The sequence below is a fragment of the Oxyura jamaicensis genome, chromosome 3 (assembly GCF_011077185.1).
Source record: "Oxyura jamaicensis isolate SHBP4307 breed ruddy duck chromosome 3, BPBGC_Ojam_1.0, whole genome shotgun sequence".
NCBI classification, from domain to species: Eukaryota; Metazoa; Chordata; class Aves; order Anseriformes; family Anatidae; genus Oxyura; species Oxyura jamaicensis.
In genome coordinates this window covers 84,743,587-84,764,684 of record NC_048895.1, presented here as the reverse complement: position 1 = coordinate 84,764,684, position 21,098 = coordinate 84,743,587, and the positions used below count along the sequence as shown (strand labels likewise).

At 37.4% G+C, this 21,098-nt stretch overlaps 1 long non-coding RNA gene across 1 annotated transcript in view; it reads left to right on the top strand.

Annotated features, from left to right (window-relative positions):
• The first annotated feature begins 3,383 nt into the window (after window positions 1-3,383).
• The window catches only part of LOC118165027, a 32,559-nt gene continuing 14,844 nt past the window's right edge, over window positions 3,384-21,098 (top strand). Inside the window, exon 1 of the long non-coding RNA XR_004749821.1 lies at window positions 3,384-3,602. This is a non-coding gene — a long non-coding RNA (uncharacterized LOC118165027). The remainder of the gene's footprint in view (window positions 3,603-21,098) is intronic.

The following is a 21,098-nucleotide window of genomic DNA, read 5'->3' as shown; positions in this document are numbered from 1 at the left end:
TGTTTCTGATACTAAGTGTCAGCACATAGAATATATTTCCTTTCTCTGCAGCTCAACAACAGAATGGAAAATAAGCTTTCATGGAGTATTAGAGATACATTTGACTGATAGATTTTGGAAAAGAGAAGATGCTGAGCCATGGCCCCATTTTAGAAAATTCTTAGATGGGCTGATAGGTGAAAATGATGTTGGCTCAAAAATAGTTCAAAGATTCTTCATACTGAAGGCTACACAACTCATCTGACGGTTTGTGTGTGGGTGCGTGTGTGTCTGGGGGGCTGGAGGAGGAGTTTGGTATCAAATGCTTCAGCAAGGCAATATCTTTGCATTTTCTATTTGCCCCAATTCTTCTTTTCCAGCATGTTTATAAGTACCATGGTCTGCTGTGCTATATAGATCTTCTTGCAACTGAGATATCTTGTGTCAGGTAAAATGCCATGGTTGGAGGAATATAGGAAGCTGTCAATTTTGCTTCATCTTCAGCAGCAAGGTTGTGGATCAGCCGTACAGCACACCAGCACCTCTTCTCTTTAGGGAGGGCTGGATATGTATATTGGGAAAGATAATGCAGTACAGTGGAGGTGGGGGAGCATGAGGCAAGGAGAAAGCATCAAAGAGGAGAGCAGAACACTACACAAAAAGGTGAAGAAAACAACTGCTGTTTTCTTCCCTTCTTATTGTGATTTTCTCTCAGGACCTCCTTCTTTTTAATTCTTGGGTTCCTAAGTATTCCTATATCCTTTCTCCCACACCCTCTAAAATACTGAACAAAGATTTTCTTATCAGGGTTTCCCATATTAAACAAACAAACAAACAAAACACTTTAATTTCATTTGTTTGACTTTTATTTTTCTTTCTTTTCTTCCCCACTTTCTTTTCAGAAATCTTAAATAAGTATCAGCCCAGCACAGTCTTTACTACCGTTTTACTGCTCAGATATTCTCGTTGTGAATTATCATTTTCATATAGTTCTCTTTGTTCTAAAAAATTAGTTCTATAAAATATAAAAAACATAGTTCTAAAAAATTGAAGCAGTATACTAAGGTGAAAAATACTGACATGGAAACAAGGCTGATATTTGTAAAGTGAACCAACTCCTCTTGCTCACTTTGTGTTCCAGGATGGATGCTGCAATATTATTACACACTTTTACCGATAATATTAGCAAGCATTTCTAAAAAGTGCTCTCTAAAGCATCTCAAGCATCTCTAAAAAGTGGAGATTAAACTGGGATGATTGGCTGGTACTACATGTAAACAAGGAGCCTTATTTTAAAATTAAATTCAAGATAAAAACCTTTCCTGCCATTTCAATGTCACACCATACTTTCTAGATGTGTGTCACTGTAGTTAAGTTTAGCTCAAAAGAAAGAGTTAAAAAGCAGTGCCCTTCCTTCTCAGTGGTGTAGGGCTAGGTTATAAATATCACAGTAAACCCCTCTGTGTTGATAATAATCACGGGCTGTTAACTCAGTTAAAGTCACTGTTGGTGAACTCCTTCCTTCAAGCTAAAGCCTCTCTCTATCTGAGGTAGAAAGAAATATTCCCCAACGTCACACAATTTCCTTAGGGACCTTCTTCACCTCACTAGTCACTGAGATGTTTAGACACAATATTTGATTTTTCTGAACCATACAAAAGAAACACCTCTTGCATTCACTGTATTGTCTGCTCAGGAAGACATCAGATTCAGGAAGGAGAGGCCATTTCCTAAAGGCTAATGTCATTCACAATTGTCTGGTTGTCTGTTCATTAATTTTACAGGACTCTGAGAAACTTTATTCTGCTTCACCTACTCGGCTGACATACTAGTATGCATGTTGAGAGACATCTTGTATTCTGCAGATTGTATAAAGCAATCAGATGGCTATTGGCAGCTGAAATACAATTAGATGCATTGTTTTATGTAGCAAAATCATACAGAAATTTTGAAAACTAGCTGAATTCTCTCCCTTTCTCTATAGAGTATTTACCATGCTAAGTTGTCATATCTCTTTTCCTGATTATGAACACACATTGATTGTCTCTCATTGGAGAGTGTCTGTCATATAGAATAATACTGCCCATTCTGGCTGAAGGCTATTATCTGACTTGTGAAATAAACACCTTTAAAGGCTTGGAAAATGTCTGACAACTTGTTTGTCACTTACTACTTTGATGAAAGCTCTACAGCCTGTTGGTCTGCAGACGCATGTACTTTTAAAGAGCAATACAAAGGGTGAGCCTGTCCATCCACAGAGCTCTCTCTCACCCCTCTGGGAAGAGCCAGTGTTACAACCAAAGACACGAAAAAGGTCACCTCCTTCACTGACTCATAACTGTGCATGTCTCCTGGGCAGCCCTTACCTCAGGTGCCTCTAAAAAGCCCAGTCTGAGAAGCACAGAAGCACCTTACAAAGTAAATTAATCTGAATGGTTGTTGACTTAAGAACCTTTTCCAGATGGATCCAACCACATCATCACCTTTTTCAGAGGTTTGAATTTACTTCCATCTATCTAATTTTCCAAGAACTGTGACACATGGCACCTGTGTCTTTCCTTTGTACAGCTCTACTTAACATAATACATGCCTCCATCCTTATCACCCCTGGAGTCTGTGACAGCACTTTTCTTTTTCTACTTAGGAATCAATGAACTGGACATTTGACCCTGTGCAGCCATGTTTGACCCCATGACCCCACACCACTCTGTCAGAATAATAACTCAAATACATTGTCCATCCTCTACCAATCAAGCTGGCTAGAAGAAATCAGGACTTGCACTCACAATGAGGTACAAGAACTGAAAAATCCCAGTGTGTATAAAATTTTCAGTCTGTTACTCCAAAGGTCCAGTCACTCATTACAGCACAGTATGTGACAGCTTTCAGAGCAAGCATGACTAATATTGAAGGGAAAAAAACAGCACTTCAACAAAATAAAAGTAAGGGGAGGAAAATAAAGGTGTATCTGACCTCAGTTCACTGTGTATGGAAGTTGCAATGACGTTGCAAACTTTTTTTTATTTAGTCAGAGAAAAAGATATTATTTTCTTCAGATTGCTGATCATTACAGTTTAATGCCTTTGCGCTTAACCTAGGAATTTCTTTTCCAAAATGCTTTGCTGGTAAAATAAATGCCAGCAAGAAATGATAGGATAGTTTAAAGAAATGCCTTTCCATAGGGCATATTGCTGATTACTATTATGTTATCCTGATACAGCAAGGCACCAAATCTTAAGAGAGAGGAGTTTTAATTAAATAGGAGAAAGCGCTTATTCCCAGCTCGAGACAAAGCTGACAGAAAGGTTTGTCATTTCGACTGGGGCCATATTCCCAGTGCAGAGGGATCCTTTTAAGCCAGCACAGTTTTCTTAGTAAGTAATTGAAACACATTCAGGTGCAAAGTGGAGAGCAAATGTCATGAAAAAGATTTTCTGGCAAGAGTCAAGCGGCGCCTCTTCTGATCAGTAATTCAGACAGAGCTTATCACATAGACGGAAACATAATCATTGTACTGCTAAACGGGGTAATGTGCCAGTGCAGCACTTCACTTCTGATTCAGTGCTACAGGAGGGTGCACAGACCTCAGTCAAGATGCTGGAGGACACCATGCAGGATCACAGGTAGATCCAATACCTGCTGCAGCATGCTTATATATTTGTCTGCAGATATATTTTCCGAGCATACAATTTTCAATGTATTACCATATTTTATTTTATTTTATTTTATTTTATTTTATTTTATTTTATTTTATTTTATTAATGAAAATTACACTCTATAGCTTTGGCATGGCTCCTTTAATATACCACAGAAAGTGAAAATGTGCCTGAGTGCCTTTAACTCAGTTCCAGCAGAATTGTCAGGAGCCTTTCCCTCTTCGCCTGCAATGACCAGGAAACTGTCGCAATGGGATGATCAGCATCTCACCACGTTATCTATGGGCACAGAGGTGCAGCACTTATTGCCTAGCAAGCTGTTACTCACTTTACTCACTTCTAAAATGATAGCATGACATTACAGAGACATACACTAAAAATTACCTAGTGACCAGTGAGAGTTTTATTCAAATATCCACACACAAATAATAATATCTAATACCTACAGGGTAATAGAAAAAGTTTCTTTATCTCTTGCAATGAAGATTAGAATAATTATAACACTTGTGTTGTATTTTAACTGTGGTACAATTGTAACATTAAATAACAATAGCTTTGTAAGTGATATCACAGACATTACCATTAGGAAAGAGATTCATCATAGCGTAATTATTGTGACATGAGAAACTGGATGACTTTTTTCTTACAAAGAAGAAATATAAATATAGAAGGTTGTCCAGATGAACTATTTCATTTGAGGGCTCACCATGTTTCACAAAAAAATTGCTGTAAACTGCCATTCTTCTGGTTTTGCACATACTTTAGCAATTTTAAATATGTAAAAGCAAATGTAGCATAAGCTTTAAGCTATAATATACAACAAAATCAGCCTTGTCTAACTATAGAATCCCTTCCTGAAACTGTTTGCAATGCAAAGGATATTCTTCACAATGCCTGTTAAAATTTATTCATGTTGTACTTGAAAAGAAGAAAAGTAGAATTTTATTTTTTTCACAAAATTGACTTTATGAATGTTGGAGTTTAACAGTATGCATACAGAAAAGATTGGGATTTCAGGAATAAAATCTGAGATCCTCTGTCTTCTTAGCTTATGGTCAAATACTGAAACATATATTTTTTTTAAATATAAGAAAAAAAAAACACACTATAGTTCTTTTGAGAACCTCAGTTCACTGAGGTCCTCAGTGATTTTTCATATTGATACTTATGTTCCCATCCACTTTCTTGGTTGGTTATTGGAAATAACAATCATACTGCATACCATACCATACTGCAGAGGATAAAACATGGCCTCATGTAATAAATAGAATATCGGGTAATATAAAATGGTATTCCCCAGTAATTAGAACACAAAGACCTTTGTCTCACCTGTCAAACACTCTTGGAAAAGCCCAGATCATAGATTCTGTTTTAACATAGTCCAGAGTCTGGACATGGCAGTGCTGAGACCTGACTTCTCACCCACTTAGTGTCAAGAGACCGTGACTACACAGGCTGTAGCAGAAGTATACAGTCCATGGAGGTTTCACCTGCTGTGATCCTAGTCCTGGGGTGCTGGGTAATTAAGAAAAAGTGCTGACAGTTTTGAATTTATCTGGATCCATGCTATGTTTTTTATAGGAGACACTGGCTGGAATCTGGGGAAACATTAGGGATTTTATCATGCCTCATGAAGTTGACTTTTAATACTAACCACATAAATCAGATGTCATTTATAAGACCAAATATATAAATTTCAGGTGATCCAGAAAGATTAGAAAACTACTTATTTTCTAGAATATATTAGGGGGGATCATAAGCAACCTGAGAGTACAGACAATCTAATTAATTCAGATTTTTCCCATGACCTAAGAAAGCTACATACACAGGCTTGCAGCTGAAGCAATCTTTAATATACTGGAGAAATCAAAGAGTGTTGAAATAGAAGCCATTTACAATATACATATAGAATCACAAGGGAAAGAAAATATGGCTTAAAAGGGCATAAAATGTTATAGAAACATGAGAGATGCTAAATATTAAGAAAATATTAAGAGTGAAAAAAGCTTTCCGTATAATAATAATAATTTCAGTATATTATTTACCCACCGAATACCCCTCTGCTATGCAAACTCCAGCAGAACTTGATAAGTAAGGAATCTGAGCTGGAATTCAAACTGCACAGAAGATTTTCTTTAGTAAATGGCTGTGCATAAAGAAGGTATAGGTATCATGTCTAAGTAACATTTCAGTAATGGAAGCAGAGTAAGCACTAAGTAGGTCTAATGGAATGAAATTAATCAATGGGAAATTTGGTCTGGTTACAACAGAAAATTCCTCCTGGGAGATTAATTTATAACTGTCACTCAATAGTACTAATTTCATCTTTTTGTCTCTCCAACGTAGCTGTAATCGACATGTTTCTTGGGGAACATAAACTAAAAGGATTAAATCACTAACAAGTCTCTCCTCACACTGAACTAAGTAGGACTGCTGGAAAATTATCTAGAGCTCTAGATTTTTTTCAGCATGCTGTATACATTTGAACAAAACATATGAAATTTCACTGAAGTTAACAAATTTGGATGTGCTTGTATGCTTTAAATAAATATTGTAAATGAACACTGGGCTTTGAGAGAAATAAAAACAGCAACACTGGCCTTTGTGTTGATCTACCAATTTCTTTTTTAGAAAAGAAGTATGAAAGCCTCCAGTAAAATTTGGTAAAAGCTCAGAGAATATTTATAATAAGAAAAGGCTTAAAGGTATTAAAAATAAAACAAAGGATACCTAAAAAAAGAAAAAGGAAAAGAAAAAAAGTTATTCAATGCTTGGGTCATCATAATTATGTATTTCAATGTGGCAGCAAATGTTTATGTTTTTGTATATACAAACACCAAAATATCAAAACAGAAAAAAAAAAAAAAAAGGCAGCTTACAAATATTCACACAACAGTCTTCCAGTGAGAAAATGTGATTACACGTATTTCTGCAACCTTAGGCTAAAAGGAATAGCAGCAATAATTTGATTTTAAATTCCCCCACCCTTGCAAAAGAGGCATAAAGATCTCCCTTTGTTGAGTGATGAGTGCCCAAATGTGCCAGCTAAAGTTCATCCCGAAGAAAATGTCTGTATGCTATTACAAGAAAGGAGTGGAGGTTTTGACTACTCTATACAGGAGATATAGTATCTAAAAACAAAATCTCAGAAGGAAAGAGGAATTAGAAATGAACTGAAATGCTAATGTTCTGGGGTAAAATGCAGTGTGCTTCATAACTGTGCAACTGAAATGAGCGTGCTGCACTCTACATGCTCTGGTAAATCACAGACTCAGATTATGTATTCCCAATAGCTGAACTAAGTATTAAAACAGGAAAAGCTTGCAAAAATTTTGAAATTATTGTTTTATTTTACTTTTTAAAGTAGTAAATGTCTAATTAATTTAGTTACTTGCAGAGGAGCAAATATTCAGTTTGATTTTATTTTTATATTTTTCCTAAAGGTAGAGAAATATTCTTGGTCCGACAGAAATAATATGTGTTGCTGTTTTATGCATATTTCCAGACAATCCTTTTTTTCCTGGAAGAAAAAGAAGTTCTTAAAGAAAGAGACTGGGGCTGAGAGTAGAGTCTTGTAGTGAAATGTCTAGGCTCAATGTTTATCAAAACAAGGTGACATTATAGTACAAATACAAATATTAAATAGTATATGAGACACATAATCAATTGATTTCAACTAAAATATTGCTTGAACAGAATACTCTCAGGTAGAGGAAACACAATGAACCACTATTAGTGACAGAGGGGAGACTTCTGTGCCTGTGAGATGGAGGTTGCTAACATTGTTTTTCAGTGGGTAAGAGGAAAAAAAAAATGTAAAGATGTGGAGGGAGGGACAAAGGTTATTCATTATAATTTGATCTAACATGTTTGTGGGTGGATTTCTTCTGAGAGGCACACCAACATATCCCAATTCCACAGTTTTCCATGAGGGTTTCAACCCACCAAACTTCCCCTTCTCATTGCTCCTTCATGAGATCCATAGGAATGTGATGGTCATTGATGTGTTTCTACTGCAAATGAGATGCATAGTTCCAACTAAGTCAGCATTAGTCCTACACCCTGTATGGGCAGTGTATAAAACGATGTATTGCCTGCGTAAGGAGTCAGGGTGTCTGAGTAAATGCACCAAGGCCTGCTAAGCAGTACCTGCACAGCAGTACTTTGTCCATGTCTTTTCAAGTCTGGTTAAAAGAAACTAAAATAAAAGGTGTTGCTCCTTCCCAAAGGTGAGAAGTTCCAGAACCAGATCTACAGAACAAATTAAGTGTCATTTTAATTAAAGAAATTTTAAATTGACCTCCACCATAGGTCAATTAAAATAACAAAAGAGGTCATATGACTGATGAAAGAAACCAAAACAGTGATAGGTCAGGTCTAAATGACTATGGAACTTTTTTGCCACACTTTTTAGCTGGAACACAAAATTCTGGGATATTTGAGAGAGGCACAGGTTTTTACAAACAGTTCATTAGGAGCTGTCCTCTCTGCTTTCTGTCCTCTCTGTTCCAGAATATCAAGCAGATAAATTAATTAGCAGAAACCCTGTAAGTCAGATGACTTTTTCTCCATGAGAAAAGTTAGCTTGTCAGTGTTTCATAAAGTCTTTCTTGTGTGTGCTTCCAGCGGAGGGCTTAACTCTTAGGAACTGTTGGGGCTTCTGTTAATTAGTTTGAAAAAAAAAAGGTCAAGTCCATGCTAATCATCAAATCAAACCAGTGCCTCTGACTAAAAGACACTGGAAAAAAGTTGTGATTACACACAGTTTTAATCTAGGGACTGTCAGCTTCATTGTGTCAGCTTCTTTGCCTCACTCAGGCAGTGATTCTGTGAAATTTGCAGAGTTGCAGGAGTTTGAGAAGAGTTTGCAAATTGGAAAACAGAATAATCAAGGAACACCTCTGCTGGGAAATCACATTGGAAGATTGTTTCATATGGTCATGTCATCACGACAATATTTATTCCTATACATTCATAAAAATTCCTGTCTTTAAAATGTGTAATGTAAAGCGTCCTCTGCAGGTATCCTCCTGGGCCAGCAAATTCAGGAACAAGCAGCATTCTAACCTTTTTAAATTTTAACTGGTTAGATATAAGCTTTCTTGTCATGGAAAACTGGGGGAAGGCTGGGGAGAGAGCTACAGTTATACAAAAAAGCAATTTCCTTTGCTAGTAATTTTTTGAACTCTCTTACCTTTTATTTGTGAGGCTTGTGTTTGAATAAGGTTTTTATTTTCTCAGTACAGCTCTTAGGTAGATGGAATTATTTATTTTCCTATAAAAATACCTGTTTTCACCACCAATATCTATAATTCAACCTGATTTACTTTACTGGGTTAGTTGTGTTAAAAATCCAGGAAGCTGTATGCTCTGTCAAGCACAGGAAATTAGAAGAAAATATTTTGAAAAAAATAGTGGGTCTCTTTGACAGAGGAGTTAGTAAAATATTTGTCAACTTCTAAATATGAGTAAAGAGGCCCTGGAGGGACCTGTCAGGAAGTCCATGGGTCTGACCTGGCTTAAACTGAATGAGGATAATTATACCTAGCATCAAGAATGTATTGATAAATGGGAACATCCATGGGCAGATGGACTCCCATACTTGAATGAGGCAAACAGAGCAGGATAACTGGGCACCACTAACTTGGTGCTCCTGATCAGTGCAGTTGTCCCTCCTTGTGCTAGTCTCCCAGGGGGTTGCACTCACTTAAGCAGTAACTGCTGGCAAGCCTCTGGTTTGAGAAAATACACTTAAACTAAAAAAGCAAATTCTAAGGATCTTTGCTTTTCTAAATTATATTTTCTGAACTTAGCATCTGACTATCATTTAAATTAAGGACATACTGACCTCTGAAGATAGAAAATTAAAATGCTAGTGCAGTGCAAAGCAGTATTATTAAAAGTTTAAAACCAAGTCTTTACAACATAAAATACATAAAATTTAAAGTCTATTAGGACAAAGGTCAGTTGCACAGTAGTTAGTTTTCAACAAATAGTGGCAGTAGTCTTGTTAGTGTGATGGATAGCTGATTGATATTTTTTTTTTCCCAGTAACTGAGCTCCAGTTACTGATTTGATAATTGTGCATTAGATATTCCTGAAACAATTGTGTATATTTTCACACCATAACAAAAACAAAACTGCTGTTGTGCACTCTTGCCAAATGACAAATGCAGCAAGATCTAGAATATCTGTATAGCTTACAAAACAAAACTGAAATTATGGACTGTGCTCAAATTTAACTTCTGGCATGTAAAGTAAACCTGGGATTACACACAATTCTGGGTAATGTGCTCCAGGGGACCCTGATTGAACAGGAGGTTGGACTAGATGGTCTCCAGAGGTGCCTTCCAACCTCAACCATTCTGTGACTTTGTGCTTAATTCTGTGATTATCTAAATTCTAAACTCCAAGCAAAACACTCCAAATATTGCTCTATAAAAGACTTCTTTGTTTTCATGTCAGTGAATGTGAAATGAGTAAGGGTTTAAGGCTCTATGAAAAACCTGATAATCTTTAACTGTAGTGAATCTAAATAATGAGCACAAGGGATAGAGCCAGGATACCAGTGCTCTGTAACCCTTCCCCGAGTGGCATAGGTTTAAGCTGTCAAGAAGAAAGTGATGGAGCTAGGCTTGTCTGAAGCCTGCTTAACACCAAAAGTGAAGTTTTGTTTGGGGAAGACTATCCAGGAAAAGACTGGTTACTGACTTTGAAAGAACAGTGGCATATGAAGAAAAGATCAGACAGATCTTTCTGTGTTTCCCATACAGAAAGAAAAGAGAGTAAGTATTGTAAACGTGCTGTCAACATTGAGCAGGAGACACTAGCAGATCCAAGCACTTAATTCCTGCTTAATTGGGCATAAACTCCTTAACCCCTAAATATATAGGTTCACAGCATTTTCTAGGCTGCTGTCTGAAGTTCATCTCCACACTAGATTTTTTTTGTCTCCTAAAAGGTCTGTCCCTGGGCTATACCAGTAGTACATTATCCTTGACATTGGGACTAGATCTAAAAGTCACTGGCTCATATATGGAGTTGAGTTGCCAAAGTTGCATTCCTGATAACTTCCTGATGTCTAAATATCTTCAGATGAGCATTTTATGATGCTAGAATTTCCCGAGCATGAGAAAACTCTGCTTTCAGGCATGTGTAGAAGGATCCCAATCTGGACAGAGCTGAAATTGCCCAGGTCCAGAGCATAGCCAACACTTCCTTTATTACCTCAATTTAGTAGGCAGTTTCAGAGGGTGCCTGCAGACCTGGGGTCCCCACAAAATCAATTTTATTTTTATTTTTTTTTTCTGGGTTAATTCTCTAACCACTAGTTTCATCGTCTTTTCTAAATTACTTTTACTCATGTCTGGAAGACAAGGATGCAGGTACCAATAATTAGGAGAGGGGTTTGGACTGCAGAAAATGTTGCCTGATGCCTTACCTTAGGGATCAAACTTAAGATACACACAGGGGTTTGCACTTTCTACCAGCTAATATGTTCATTATGACTTCTTGCAACATCTAAAAATATATCAAGGCAGTGCCTACCCTGTGACTGTGCACATTCTTTTCTGGCTGCATGTCCCTTATACAGTTCAATACATAAAGAAGTTCCTCTGGACCTTTAATGATATGGGAAAACATGAAACTATGAGGATAATGCATTAAGTTCTTAATTGCTGAATGAATAAGAAGTGAAGAGACTTGGTGGGCATATTAAAGGAAGACTGAAATCCAGCTAGCACTTCTTCTATGACAACAACATATTATCTTATAACTAGGTCATGTTTAAGTAATGTTCAACACCTTTGCTGTTCTATTCTCTGGAGAGGAGCTCAAGAGTAGTTCTTTTACAAAAGCTCAGAACCAGCAATAGCATCTCATGCAACTAACTTAATTATCCACCTGTGTTTGGTGCTCAACACAAGACTGATTACCAAAGAAAATCACTGTATAACAATTTTACTTTGAGCCAGACAGGAAGATATAAGACGCAGGTCTCAGGTTCCAAATACATATTATTCTACAAAAATCTGCTTCTGTCATGCCTACTCTTGTAAACAGCTATGACTTCCTTTTAATAAAAATGGCAATTCCCTGATTTTTAATAATTATTTTTAAATTCTGAAAACGAGACTGGTAAGACTATACTAGAGAGGGTAACTTGGTTTTGGTTCTTCTGTTCTTAGTCAATGCAAGCTTTGGAGTAAGAAAAGCAACATTATCTATGGATTTTTGGCTTTCTTCAAACTTATATAACCACCATCTGGTTTATTATTCTGAGGTTTGTATTTTCTGGACAATGATAAATGCTATCAGATTTATGAAGCTGGGAAGGGATTTGGAGACTCAGCAGCTCTGCTTGCTGGGACTGAGCCCTCACTTGTCAGGAGATGACCTCGCACAAATGCTTTCATGTGACAGGCAGAAATGAGTCTTGTTATTCACCTCCGCTGCTCCCGTCAGTGGAATCCACACCTTGGGACTAGAGCAGTAATGCAAAATGATGGAGTTCTGGCTGATATAAGTCAGGGAAAAAAAAATATGTTGATTTCTGCATCATTTAAAAGAGTGACTGATGCCACCTGCTAGAATATTTCACACCAACTTTGTCCATCCTAGACTTTCACCTTATGTTTTGTTTTAGTTATAGTCCCCCTGAGGCATCACTGGACTTGTACTTTAACAAAATTCATGGCTCTGTGTGACCCTGAAAGAAGAAACAAAATCCTTTTACACAGGTGTGCAAACACTCAGCTATCACCTTGAGTCTGAGATACATTTTCTCAATCACTTACATATTTGGTACAGAGTTGACCAGAGTTGGAGATGAAGGAAGAACACTTTTGTCATAGCCTGAACTTCAGAGAGGATGATTGTCCGGCCATCTTTGTCCACCATCATCCTACCACGACTCACTCACAGACACCAGTTTAAGAGCCCAAACACACAGAAGTTCATGAAAGACAGACTGCATGTTCACTTAAGTGACCACACCAGAATGACACAGGTCCCTGGTTACTTAGAAGAAAGAAGATATTAGGACTCAGTCCCTTCAAACTTAGGATCACCTCAAAGAGCTTCATCTGAATGAAAAAGTAGTTATGACCTTAATAGATTTAGCCAATTTTATGTTTGTATCAGTGTTCAATATTGAATTTTATTGTAATGTTCACCAGAGGAAAAGTTTTCATGTGGAAGCATGCATACTGTCACACAAAAAAAATCACTGAGTATAGTTTTACCCAATGTTGATGCAAATAGTTAATAATTAGCAAGCCCAGATGACAACATCTGGTTTTACAAAGATATATGTACATCTCAAGAGGAAAAATGTTTATTCTGCCTCAGAGGAAATCTAACTTATATCCAGGTAAGGAAGAAAAAAAGACATGTTCCTGGAAGAAAGACCGTATCTTTCCAAAACTGGCAAAGGACTTCAAGGGAGACATTAGCTAGCGAGTTCAACTAGTGTGGAAGCTCCATAATGAATGTAATTTGTAACCCAAGGCATTTGAAACACAAGAAAGAATCTCTGACAGACATCTCACCAGAGAAAATTACAGCAGGTCAGCTGTTGAATAAGATAGACAAAGAGAGACAGTTCTTTGATTAGTCTTGCTGTAAGCACATTTAAGCAAGATTTTCTTCCATTTCTTCATCTCTCTCTCTCTTTTATTTATTTTTTTTTTAACACGTGATGGTTTTCTATTTTGGTTGGTGAAAAATGTCAATAAATAATTGAATTGGCTTAAGCAAGGAGTGAATTTCAGATAGCTTACCTTTTTGCTAGGAATATTGCTGGTGGTGCAAATCCATGGAGTTGGCTCCAGAATTCCATACGAAATGCCATAGCTTCCCATCATCTGTCCTTAATAGCACCCAAAGGTACCCAAAGGTACCAAGCAAAGGAGCATCTGTGAAAGCTGGCTAAGCCACATGGAGATGTAATAAGGTAGGATAGTGAGATTTTTTTTTCCATTCCCTAGCATGGCTCAAGATATGAAGGACATAGCATAATTGAACCCCAGGGTAACAAATCTTTACAAAGACACTAAACATGTCCAAGACAGAGACACAAGCATAGATATGTAATGATCTAAGCTGTTAACACTATTTCTGATGCCGTCTGGGCCCAGCCTCATCTACAGACAAAGCCTGGGCACTGCCAAGTTATGAGCCCAAGGCTGGGATCATTCCTGGAAGGAACTTTAGATAAAACTGCCCTGTAGGAAAGGTCAAGTGTGCAGGCACTAGTCACACTTTGCCACCTGTACACAAGGCCAGGAAATGGCCACTGAAATGTTTAAAGGTATTGCTGTAGCCTGATTTAGCAGGTTTAAATTCTTGCTGCAAGGCTGCTGTAAGACAAAATATTTGTAGATTCCTGCACTACTGACCTGACCCGTATAATGCTGGGAAAACAACGTCTTCATGTACTCCTTCTTGTGATGTCCATGGGGAGTAGGCACCTGACTGCTAGGGAAGGTTCATTGTGATGATTTCTGAATCAGTTGTACTTCTTCCTCTGTGTTAGTGGTGGCTCAGTGCACAATCCCAGCCCACTTTTCTCAGTATTGCCTACAATTTTAATGTTTTTTGTTGTGCTAGACAAAAACGAACTGGAGTCTTATCAGTGCTGAAGTTGCAGGCACTACACTGCTAGTATATCTGCTGCCAGCAAGCTCCAATGCTACTCATTACAGGAATGGTCAGTTGGGTGGCAAAACCTTAGCAGTTTCTTGTGCAACTGTGTAATTTCAATGTGTTTGTTCCAACAGTGTGTTGAAGCATAAGTGCGTACAGAAAGGTCTTGGTACAAAAAAAAGATTTCTGATTCTCTAAGCAAGCTGAATCAACCAGTCAAGCTTCCTACTTTCCTCACCACATACACACAGGGCTATTTTACTCACAGCCTGTCACATCCTCCCTCCACTAGACATTTGTGTACTTTTTGCACTATTGTCCTGACTACATTTGCAGGGTTTTTATATGTTTTAGCAAGCCTTCAAGTGATCAAAACATGTCAACCCATGCACTCATAAGGCTTCTCTCCCAGCTTGCTGACACCTGGGACCTGCACTCAGATGTGCAGGGAAGTTTGGAGTCTATCTGAGGGCTGAGGGTGTGGTAGAGCAATGAGACACCTGAAGTATTGCAAGGCTCACAGCAACACTCACACCTCAGTCACATTATCCCTGACAGCTTTAAATTTGAAGTATAAGGCAAAGGGAGGTCAGGGAGAGAGAAGATTTGAGATAGAGTTTGCTTGTTTAGGACAACCAGCAACTGTTATATAAGGCACCATTTATTTCTTAATTAGGATTTTCTAACACGGATAAGAACATGCTGTTTCACAAAATGGGCAAAAAGGCAGAGCAGAGAAACAGACTGTAAGGTGTAGCTGAACCAACATGAAGAGCTCGGTATTGCCATCTGGTTTTGATATGCAGCAACTGAGGGCAGTTCCATGTGTGACAGTGAATTTTTTTATATCACTTTTGTGCCTAGCTAATAACTTGCCTCTTTTTGGTGCAAGAAGTTTCTGCTTTCCCTGAATCTTTTCATTCTAAAGACTAGTTGTTGTTGTCTCCTTGAGAATTCGGAAATAGTTAATCTAAGAAAAAACTAATGAGCACTGTCCTGAAACACAAGGCATATCAACTGTTTTCTATTCTTCTGCCAGCTTGAAGTGATAGATTCCTGAATACATACTCTGACCATGTAAATGTAGTAAAGTATTTTAAAACTACCTGCAGCTTTAAAATTTGAACAAGCAGCTCAGACTATTTTTTGTTTTTCCCTCTGTAGGACTATAAAACTGTTTTGTTTTGTTTTAAATACCACTATCTCAGCTTGACTTTCTCCCACAGATCCCAAACACAAATTTTTCTAGACAACTAGCAATCATCTACCTGGACTCTTTTCAAACCGTAGTCCACATGGTCCCATTACCTCTGCACACTGGAGAGCAAAGCTTCCCTTGAACTTTCACAACACCTAGTTCTGTTTCAGACCGACCTGAACTGTGTGTCATTTTTTGTGTAGTTGTTAAAGTATGTTTGCTGTGTTGCCACTGTGTAGCTGCCAAATGGGTAGTCAGATGACCTGCTGAGCTAGTATGGATTTGGATCCATGTAACTGTTCTTTTGATCAAACAAACTCTCATGGTTATGGTTAGTTCCCTCTATTTAATACAAATGTATTATTTTGGGTTGATTACTATAATTTAACACTACTGGTAACGGAGGAAAATGTTATTACAGATTATCATAGCTCTTTCACACCCAGTATAGTGCAATTATTTTTCTCCTTTTGTTGAAATAATGTTTTGCTGACTCCAAATGCAGGCTCATTTCAAATTTGTTTATATCTGAAACAACATCTCTAATTTGTATTTGATGCACATGGATGGTGTTCACAATTGTTTTAAAGCAGTGGTGCAGAAGCATTCTCTATTACTTGCTGTCAAGAAAATCTACATTACAGCTTTCCTGTAACACTGATTCTCATCTGTCATCTCTAAGCAATCAAAATGGGCACTGGCTGCAGCCCACAGAGAGTTAACGTAAAAGTATGCTGAAGCCTCAGCAGCTTTCAGAAATCTTCTTGCTCTCCTTATTATAACATCGCTTCTCTTTTTAAAAGCTCTGATGTCAGCTTTTAGTTCAACACATAAGAACTGAACTTCTGATTTCTTCAAGGGAGGTGAACATTAATTTTAACTTTGTAAAGGGCAGCTCTTTGGCTAGGTTAAATAATGTTGTGCAAGTAGCAGAGGATCTTTGTCTGCAGTCTCAGAAATCTATCAGGCTCTTATTTGTGTGATTACCAGGAACTTCTCTGTCTGATCCTAGTATTGCCTGAATAAGGACAATGCAGAAGAGAAAACAGAGCTAAAAATGATAGGAAGAATTCAACTGAAACAGAAATATCAGTATGCCAGCTTGTTTTTTTTTTAAAAAAAAAAAAAAAAAAAAAAAAAAAAAAAAAACATAGTAGAAATTGGCTTTTCCATGAGTTAATAATGAACCTTATATATTTTCTTCATTTGTATAATGGAGCAGTGAAAGAGAACTAAAATGTACAGATTCATAGAGGTGGGATGGCTCAAAATCCCATGTTTGTCTGACAAGAAAAGATATTTTTGTTTAATGCTAAATGTAAATATTTTTTTTACTGGCAAAGCATTCAGACTGGAACTGACTGGCTAGGTAGGATATTGGAAAAGCAATATTATGTGATTAAAAAGAAGGTGAGCTAACCAAAACTTTGCAGGACACATGAAGCATCAGACATATATTTTAGACCCCTATTTGTGGATTTAAGCTTTTGAGCTCTCTAAAGTCATATTTTCACAAAACAGTAGTTCTGGTGGCCCTTACTGGCTTAAGAAATTTCTCTTTTTATCCTTGGCCAGTCATTCTTTCCTTTTCACTAAAGTAATGCTTGTTTATGGGGTGATTACATTTTTTAGCCAGTTCAATGATCCACTTTAGCCCAATCCTAAAAGCAATGGTGCTTGGTAGGGGGATCATGTTGCTGTGGAGGGGCAGGTGTGAGTAGATTGGCTGGGGTGAAGAAATGGATTACACTGCTTAGACTGATGTTGTTGTTGCCACTGTGTTGAAATGAACATAGAGATGAATGAATTTGGGAAATTAAAAAAGAGATTGTACCTCAAGTAAATACACTTTTTTTTTTCTTTGTTAGCATGCTGAAGACAGGACTTCAGGACTTGGCAATGACTGTGTTTCAGCTCTGGGGAACTGTTTAAAATGCCCTGGCAGATTGGCAGATAATTAGACAGTATGCTATCTGCAAGACACCTAGAAGCAAAACTGTAGTCATCAGTTTTTTAAATATAGTATGATAGTCTGTGGCGTCTTTTTCTATACTGTAAGGTCTGTTTAGCAGGGAGTGATTTCAGGAAACTCAGTAGAAGAAAGATATTGGAGATTCCTGGAAATGGTAATCCAGAGCAGAGCAGAAGTATCACCTTGTGTGCCCAGGATCCCCAAAACTGTCTACTCAACCCTTTGCAAGGCTGCTGCCCCCAGTAGAGGTGGGATGGGAGTTCCTGGGGGAGCACAAGACAACATATCCTTCTTCACAGTCATCAGGCTATGGGAAATGTTAAAACTGCCCTCAGAATTGTAACAGTTTTTATGAAAGTAAAGATTACAGGTATATGAATGATTTGCTCTGTGATTTGCATGTCCCATCCTGCTGCTCTGAATGCATCTAATAAGGATTTCTGTCCTCACCTGCAGACAGATGATGTGCATCCTGCTTCTGTAGGGCATACATTTTTAATTTGTTGTCAGTTGTAACATTAATTCTGTGGCAAAGTATCAATTAGCTTCAAATATTTAATAATTTAGTCTTTTACAGTTGGCCAATTCAGCAATGCATGATAGAAAAACAATGTTTGTAGGCCAGCAATAACTTCTCCACATAGCAGATGTTTGTATGGAAACAGACACATGGTGACTGACTTATTTTATGCTCAAAGCAATAATCTCTTCCAAAGATACAGGCACTTAGCATATAGGCGCTCCGTTCACTCTGCTTTATTACTACAGTGAGAACCAGGTCTTGAATGATTTGCCCCTAAACTTTCCAAGAAATAAGAGGAAGAAACAAATTCAGAACCATTGACAAAGACCCTGACGAAAGTAGTGATGCTGCAAAGGAACTGGACTAATGTTACTTCATATTTACTCTACATGTTAGGAAAATTGGACAGTACCTATTTGAAGCCAAAGAAGCCTGATTATGCAGCAGAGAGAAAAAATAAGGTTCTTGCATTTTTTGTCTGTAAATGCTTGAAGGCCCAAGATTATGTAAAGGATTAAATCCAATTAAAGTCCAAACAGATCCAGCATGACCTTAGATGCTTATGTCCAACTATGAATAGCATCAAGCTAATTCTAGAAGTCCATAAATCCTTAAGTATACCCTTTTCCTGTATATATTTTCTGAAGTTCTGCTTTTTGAGCCTTCCACTCAGAGCATTTACTTCTTGCCTTTAAATAACAGGGCTACAGACACAAACTGTGTCAGTCTTGGTAGGTGTTGGGTGAAATCCTCACTTCATACATGAGACCACTTTTAAAACTCAGGTGTTTAAGAAGTTGCTTGGATTCACCCAGGGAAAAAGAGATCTGAGTTAAATGCCCTCTGTGGCTTGAGGGAATTAAAGCCTCATAGACCAGAGTACCTTAACCAATAGATATACCTCTGCTCCTTGCTCCAATTTTATCCAGTGAGTGATTGAGGCTCAAGTCTAAAAGTGAGCTATACAGCTAGTTCATTATCAGGGATGAGCAGTAGCTCTTTCAATTCCAGCTTCAGCTTCATTTTAAATGGAAACTGTGAACTTAGTTAAACTCTTCCAATGAATGGTACTTCAGGCACTTTCCTTGTTCGCAGAAAGACTCTGGACTCAATCCCAAGCAGACAGAGCAGACATCCTAATGCCTTGACTCAGGATTTTGCATGTGTAACTCCTTTCCCGCATGCGATTTCATTGCCAGGTGATTTTCAAAGCTTAGAGCAGTGTCAGAGAGGAGCTATCAATCCTATGTTTCAGCATGAAATGCTAAGAACAAGTTTCAAGCTTACTCTCGAAGTTGTACCAACGCATCACAGATGATTTAGGGAGTGACACTCAAGTTTCGAGGTTGTTGCATTGCTAACATGAGCAGAGAGGGGACAATGTGTAAATATTCAGAGGAACTATAAGTGTAGATATTATAATGCAATTCCAGAGTAAGGCTGTTGTCTGCAAAAAATGATAGGGAACACAAGCTCTATTTATCATCTTTTATGATAAATGGCTTTTATCATATTAATCTAATAGTGTCCTAACTTTTCTTTCAGGCTTACATATCAAATCTACTTTGTAACCTGCTAGCCAGACTGTGGGCAGGACCAACATGTGACACCATTGTTATGTATTCACCTCTTTCTATACTTGTTTTGATTTTATTCATTTTTGCCCTATCCCCTTCATTAATCATCTTTTTTTTTTTTTCTTTTTTTTTTTTTTAACCTCAAGAATCCTAAACATGTCCACTTTCTCATATGGGAATGATTTCACACATATGCACTTCATAAACTTGCCCTTCTCTGAATATTTTCTAATTTGAAAACTTCTTTTAAAAGAAAGCTGACAGGTGTATGTAATAATCAAGTAGTAGGAGGAGTTATGGATTTTTACTTTGGCCAGTACAGTAATGATACTTTTTTGCTTTGTTTTCTAATCCAATTCTATAATTACTTTTGTCTTTTGACTGCTACTGGGTATCAATATCATCTGTACAATTTTCACAGTACTGTCCAAAGAGATGACATCCTGAATGGTAATAATTTACTTTAAGCTCTTTGCTGTGTGTTTGTGTAGTTGGGATTATTTTTGACATTGCTGCCACTTTGTGTTTCTTGACACTGAACTGCATCAGATCTCAGTTAACCCCAGCAGCTTGTGCCTGGAGAACTTTCTGCAGCATTTTTTAGTAACTTCGGTTTTGACTATTCTGATTGTGTAAGATCAGAAAGCCTCTTCTCTTCCTTTCCAGATCATTAATTAACATGCTAAACAACAAAGTCAGTCTATCTCCATTGTAAAAAGTCATATTATTCCTATCCTTTTTATCTGTCCTATCCTATCCTATTCCTATCCTTTTTATCCGTCTTTTCATCTTAACATATCAATGTTAATCCATGCATAAAACTTTCTTTATATACTATGACAGGATAATTTTTGAAAGTCTTTTTTTTAATAGTCCTATTCAAAGTTTTTTGGAAATTCCCTGTACAATGTATTGAACAATTCACTGTTATTAACATGTTCATTGACTTTTTTAGAGAGCAATACTGTGAGGCATGACTATCTGTTGAAAAAAATATATATATTTTTTCCCGTTTATATTTTCTCACCCCTATGTCTCTTAATTCTGTTCTTTATCATAGTTTGTATCAGTTTGTCCAATCTAGTATCCAAACTTCCTGTTGTTTCCTGGATGTGCCCATGGTCTGTTATTTTTTTAAGGGATGTCATGTTTGCCACTTCACATTTTGCTGGTACCTCAGTTGATTTACACTATCAGCAAGTAGTGATTCATTAGCATTTTCAGAGTCAGGTTCCCTGAGAAATCTTTGGTGAATACCACACTGTTATTTTGAAAGACCACTGATAGCTTGATTATTTACTTAGTAGAAGAATTCTTAATGTTAATTACAAGTGTGTTTTTAACTGAACAAGGAATAAAGAGATGATTTTATTTGAGATAGTAATGGCTGCTGCTAAAACTGCTCTGCAGAGTAATTGTATCTATCAGGAATAGTGAAGGACTGTCAAGAAGTCATGGTAGCATAACAGTGCATGGTACAGCTGGGGAAATGGTTGAACACCAAAGGGGAGAAAATACTGTGGTCCCCGGAGGTACACAGCCACTC